We start from the raw sequence: 6,229 nt of genomic DNA, 5'->3' as shown, positions 1-6,229 counted from the left end.
TGTTACCCAGGCTGGAGTGCAATGGCACGATCTCGCCTCACCACAACCTCCGCCTCCTGGGTTCAAGCAATTCTCCTGCCTCAGCCTCCCGAGTAGCTGGGACTACAGGCGCGCGTCACCATGCCCAGCTAATTTTTGTATTTTTAGTAGAGACAGGGTTTCACCATGTTGACCAGGATGGTCTCCATCTCTTGACCTCGTGATCCACCCGCCTCAGCCTCCCAAAGTGCTTAGATTATAGGCGTGAGCCACCGCGCCCAGCCTTAAAATTTATTTTTTATTTTATAAAAGACTTTTCAATAACAGTAGTCTGAGTTTAAATGAATTATTCCAGAAACATACTAATGCACAAGACTGAATTCGTAAAAAAAAAAAAAAAAAAAAAACACACACTTAGCTTTTATCTTTAATGTAATGTCCCTGCAAGAAAGCTTACTTCAAAAGACCAGCCAAGAAGACATTAGTAAGCAACCATTTTTAAACTACTTTTTATTTACACATCTCCTAGAAAAAAGGTCCCAGGTGCAACAGTATTTCACTCCTTACTGAATTCTAATTTATCTGTTCAGGAAGTGGGTGGCACTTTTTAGAAATAATTTTTATACAGAGAAGGAAATGCACAGCATAATCACTTTCAAAATATAGTGAAATTATTTAATATAACCTTTAATAACCTAGCTCTAATATCACTGAATTTCCTTAACAAATTGTTAGTGTTGGCAAATTGTGAAAAAAATCATTCTAAAATATAAAAATGTAAACCTTCTTGTTGATGCTCAAGTTGTTGTACATTTTTAAAGCCTCTGTAGTTAAATATCTTATGGTGGAAACATCTCCTGTAACTCCTCTAGAAATATTACAGCCTCCCACTTAGTCCATAATCCCCGTCTTCTATCTGCCAAAAGCTGGTATATGCCTCTTTTATTTCAAATGCTGATTGGACAATTAAGTCATTTCTATTTATACATAAAATACCCCTATAATTTAGGATCACGGGCAATTTAGATTACTGCTCATTTAAATGCAGAACCTGAAGCAACCCCTAGTGACAGAAGCTATAGTGTTCAATATCATTTTACATGTTACAAGCAGAGGCTTCATTTTACATACAATGAATCCTGGCAGGGTTCTTCATTCTGAAGCCCCACAGATTGTTATTTCTTTAACGGTATTAATAGATAAGGTGACATAAGCAATAAGTTCAGAAGAGCTTTTTCCAATAGCTATCAACATTTTTTTAAAGAGAGCAAAAACAGTATTCCCTCATTTTCTGTTTCTTCTGTTCATTCTACTTCCCTGCTTTTGGTAAGCAACAGAGGTGGTTCCAAATGAAAATCTTAAAATAATTATTCCAAAGACCAAGGATATTCTAAAAACCAATAACAGTCTCTGCCTCTGAGAAGGGAGAACTGGAGGGTCTGGCGTGGAAGAGAGACTCGCTTTTCAACGTGTTTGTACCTTTCCAATTGGAAATCATGCGGTAGAACCATATTCTAAATGAGCACACATTTAAAATATTTTCAAAAGCAATTCACAAACTTACAGGTTTCCATTAACATTTCCGTTTATGCAGCCATCGCTGAAGACATAAGATTTTTATTTCCCCAATCATCTTCTCAACAACCTGCTGCAACAAACACTGAAGCTTTTTTGCAGCCAGGGATCAATTAGGTGGATCCGAGGCCAGGCATTTAAATCAAAGAGATGCAGCAATCTTACTCAATACTACTACCACTCTCACTCATCTCAATTCAACTCCATTTAAAACCACTGCAGCAAGACAGCTGGTACTCTCCTTCCTGTTTCTTTACCGTACAGGCTTAATAACAAAAACAGGTTGGTTTTGAAGCCCTGCTCAAATACTGCAAAAAGGAAGTCTTCGCATTCGGGAGGAGGGGAGAAAAAGTTTCGACTTCGAGAGAATCTCATAGCTTCCGTGTCATCCATTTGGGATTCCCAAACTCCTGCTAGTGAAATAGATGCTCTCTCTCTCACGGGTAACTTTTCCACCCTACGTGCTCGCAAACTGCCTAGGAAGCAACGAAATCTCCCAAGGCCCCCATGGCTAGTTTGGTTAAGGCAGGTACAAGACAAGCAGCTTATTTAAACCATGACAGACTGAGTCGGTGTTCATAAAATGAAAGATGAGGAAAGCAAATTTAAAAAGTAGTAATAAAGAGGCCAAACCCCAAATTTAACCAACTTCCCACTTACCATTTCCCAGCCTTCACACCAGAGGTTGTAAAACACCTCTTTACCGAGAAAACTAAAAACCCACCCGAGCCCAACATGAAAATTCGTGTTAAAATATTTGTAAAATGCCCAAGTGCAGGAGGAAACACAGCAACCAAATCTCACCCGGCAGGGAGGCTGGGGTGGGGGTCCCCGCGGCTTTTCCCTCCCGCGCTTCCCAGTAGCCGCTAAGGAGCGGGGGCAGCAGGAGGAGGACGCGGGGAGCTTTCAAAAGGGCTGGGGGAGGCAGGAGGGAGATAAAACTTTAGGGACAGAAGGGAAAAGTGGGCCCCTGCAGTCCCCCTGCAAACTCCTCGGGTGACCCCTCCCCGCAGGGACCCCCGCAGATCCCCAAGCGGGGATCCGACCCGCCTCGTCTCCGCTCTGACCGCCGCGGGCCGCCCCCCGGGCTGAGGGGAAGCAGCCCGGCCCCGACACCCCGAAACTACCTCAGCGCGTCCCCCGGCCGGCGCGCCCCTCGGTGCCTCGGCAGAGCTCAAGCCGCCGGCTCCCCGCAGCCCGGGGAACTCGCCCCTCTTCCCTCCGCCTTGCACTCCACCCCCTCGCCCGCCGCCGCCTCCTCCTTTATCTCCACTCACCTCCCGCCGCCATTTTCCTCGCAGCTCAGCTTTAAATCGGAAACTCGCCGCTCAGCCCGCAGCCGCCGCCGCCGCCGCCGCCGCGACCGACTCAGCCGCAGCCGCCGCGGTCGCTGTGGAGGGGCTGAGGCGGCAGCAGCTGAAGTCGCCGCGCGGGGGCCACTGGGATATGTAGTCCTGTGGCCACGCCCAGCACTACCGGTCCCAGGGGGCCTTGCGCGGCCGGCCCAGGGTTCTAGCGCCCCAGCCCTGGCTTCCGCGGCGGAGGGCGTGGCCACGTGGGATCCTGCGGCCGCTTTCGCCCGGGATCGACTGGGAGCTGCCTCGGGATCAGGAGAACGGGAATGCAGTCCTAACCCTCCCCTTAATTTTTTTTCATATTTGCCTTCGTCCAGTAACCTAACATTTGTGGAGCGTTTCTGGTATGCCAAGCACGGATCCTCAAAACAGGCATCCCGTAGGGACCATGATCATCCTCATTTTTCAGATGAGCGAACTGAGGCACAAGGTCGGAAGCCACGAGGCTGTTCCTCAGCTGCTAAAGTCACTGGGTGAAATGTTGGGCAGCAGTAAGCTCACGGTATATTCAGTCCCGAAGTATCATCCCACAGCCTATTTAAGAAAGACTTACAATAAAGAACACCTTGCTTTTTGGAGAGATCTGGCAGGCACCCCCTCAATCAAGTGATCGAACTTAGCACCACCAATGCTGGGTCAGATTTGTTTCGTGTCTCCTGATATGATGCAGTGGGGAAAGCATATTGCTACCCCTTGTCGTATTCTTGCCACACACGTACACACACAAAAAGCTAACCTGAATCTAACCATGAAAAAAACGAATTCAGAATGTGGGACATTCTACAAAACATCTAGCCTAGAGTCTTAAAAATATGACAACATGAAAGAGGTGAAGACCAAACGCAATAGGTGAGACTTGATTGGATTCAGAATAATTTTTTTTTTTTTTCTTTTCTTTTTTGAGACAGCTTCTCGCACTGTCGCCTGGGCTGGAGTGCAATGGCGCGATCTCAACTCACTGCAGTCTCCGCCTCCTGGGTTCAGGTGATTCTCCTGCCTCAGCCTCCCGAGTAGCTGAGATTACAGGCACTAGCCACCACGACCAGCTAATTTTGTATTTTTAGTAGAGACGACGCGGTTTCACTATGTTAGCCAGGCTGGTCTCAAACTCTTGACCTCCTTAGTCTCCAGCCTTGGCCTCCCAAAGTGATGGGATTACATGGGTGAGCCACTGCAGCTGGCCAGATTCAGGAAAATTTTTTTATGTAAAAAGAATTTGGGGGGCAATTTTAATATGGATTGTATGTTAGAAAATATTGAATCAGTACTAGATGTGTTGAGTGTGAATAAAATAAAATAATCTGAAAAAATAAAGATAAAAAATAAATAAAATAATCTGACCACTTACTATCCATGGTCAGCACCATCATTTCCCACCTGGACCACTGCGGCAGGCTCCTCAGTGTTCTCCCTGCTTCCACCGTTTTCCCTTAGCATCTGTACTCAACACAGCAGACAGAGGAATCCTGGTAAGAACCAAGTCAGTTTAGGTCCCTTCTGCAAAATTCTTGCAGTAATCTGCAAAGCCCCACACAGCCCATTTTTTGCCCTCCCCTTCTCTCTCGAAACTTATCACCTTCTTCTCTTCCACTCATTTCTGTAATTCAGCTACACTGGACTCCTTGGGCCTCTCCAACACGCTTAGCACACCCTGGCCTCAAAGATCATGCACTTGCTATTTCCTCTGCCTAGAACACTATTTTCCCAGAAAATTCAAATAACCCCTTCCCAATCTCCCCATGGTCATTGTCCAAATGTCACTTCTTCGGTGATGCTTTCCCTAATTGCTCTATTTTAACTTCCTGCCCACTCTGATCCCAGCTTTCCCTACTCCTATTCCTTTCTTCATTTCTTTTCAGAGCATGAATTATCAGTGAAATCACGACATATTTCTGTTATGTTATTTAAAATATCTCCTTTCTAGTGTTACAGCTCTTTTAGAATTTGTCTAGCAGGCTTTCCGATTTTTGCTGGAAACCCCCCCCCAAAAAAAAAATCTCCTTTCTGCAAGGGCACAGTGGCTCACACCTGTAATCCCAACACTTCGGGAGGCTGAGAGATCGCTTGAGACGAGGAGTTCAAGACCGACCCTGGCAACAAAGCAGAGACCCAGTCTCTACAAAAAAAATTAAAATTGGCTGGATGTGGTGGCACCTGCTTGTACTCCCAACTACTCAGGAGGCTGAGGTGGGAAGATTGCCCGAGTAGGGGAGGTCAAGGCTGCAGTGAGCCATGCTTATACCACTGCACTCCAGCCTGGGTGACAGAGTGAGACCCTGTCTCAAAATAAATTAGTTTAGGACGGGCGCGGTGGCTCACACCTGTAATCCCAGCACTTTGGGAGGCCGAGGCGGGTGGATCACGAGATCAAGAGATCAAGACCATCCTGGTCAACATGGTGAAACCCTGTCTCTACTAAAAATACAAAAATTAGCTGGGCACGGTGGCACATGCCTGTGTCCCAGCTACTCAGGAGGCTGAGGCAGGAGAATGGCTTGAACCTAGGAGGCAGAGGTTGCAGTGAGCCGAGATCGCACCATTGCACTCCAGCCTGGGCAACAAGAGTGAAATTCCGTCTCAAAAAAACAAAATAAAAAAATAATAATAATAAATAAATAAGTTTAATTTAATATCTCCTTTGCTCACAAGAATGAAAGTTCCATGAAGGTCTTGTCTCTTATTTCCTGATGCAATCTCAGCAACCACTCATACTCATATTGACTGAGGCATACTCAGTCAATATTTGTTGTGTGAATGAATCCCTTCCATCACCAAATGACAAACAAAAAATACTTAGTGGCACATGCCTGTAATCCCAGATACTTGGGAGGCTGAGGCAGGAGAATCACTTGAACCAGGGAGGTTCAGAACAGCCTGGGCAAAAAAGTGAGATCACACTTCAGATAATAAATTTAAAATACTGTGTTAGGCCAGGCGTAGTGGCTCATGCCTACAATCTCAGCATTTTGGGAGGTTGAGGCTGGTGGATCACTTGAGGTTGGAAATTTGAGACCAGCCTGGCCAACATGGCAAAATCCCATCTCTACTAAAAATACAAAAATTAGACAGGCATGGTGGTACTCTCGGGTAATCCCAGCTACTTGGGAGGCTGAGGCAGGAGAATCACTTGAACCAGGAGGCAGAGATTGCAGTGAGCCGAGGGATTGTGCCACTGCACTCCAACCTGGGCAACAGAGCAAGACTCTGTCTCAAATATATATATATGCACACACATAGGTATATAAAATAAATTTTTTTTTTTTTTTTTGAGACGGAGTTTTGCTCTTGTTACCCAGGCTGGAGTGCAATGGCGCAATCTC

General features: G+C 46.0%; 1 protein-coding gene and 1 non-coding gene across 12 annotated transcripts in view; one reads left to right on the top strand and one right to left on the bottom strand.

Moving 5' to 3' along the window:
- NCOA3 (nuclear receptor coactivator 3) overlaps positions 1-3,002 on the bottom strand; it is a 149,633-nt gene extending 146,631 nt beyond the window's left edge. For 10 of the 11 annotated variants that reach the window (XM_017541360.2, XM_017541362.2, XM_017541364.2 and 7 more), the window contains exon 1: positions 2,832-3,002. The gene's annotated coding sequence lies outside the window, so the exon portion shown is untranslated. Of the gene's footprint in view, positions 1-2,681; positions 2,704-2,831 lie in introns of those variants that run through there. The other variant, XM_037743035.1, reaches the window with a different exon arrangement.
- A 1,828-nt stretch (positions 3,003-4,830) lies between these two features.
- On the top strand, positions 4,831-4,892 carry LOC119473114. The gene has a single exon (XR_005202296.1). It is a non-coding gene; the product is annotated as a U7 small nuclear RNA (small nuclear RNA).
- Positions 4,893-6,229: the final 1,337 nt, after the last annotated feature.

The sequence above is a fragment of the Cebus imitator genome, unplaced genomic scaffold (assembly GCF_001604975.1).
Source record: "Cebus imitator isolate Cc_AM_T3 unplaced genomic scaffold, Cebus_imitator-1.0 Scaffold132, whole genome shotgun sequence".
Lineage (NCBI taxonomy): Eukaryota > Metazoa > Chordata > Mammalia > Primates > Cebidae > Cebus > Cebus imitator.
Note: the sequence above shows the minus strand (reverse complement) of the source record. Positions and strands in the feature narration are given on the sequence as shown.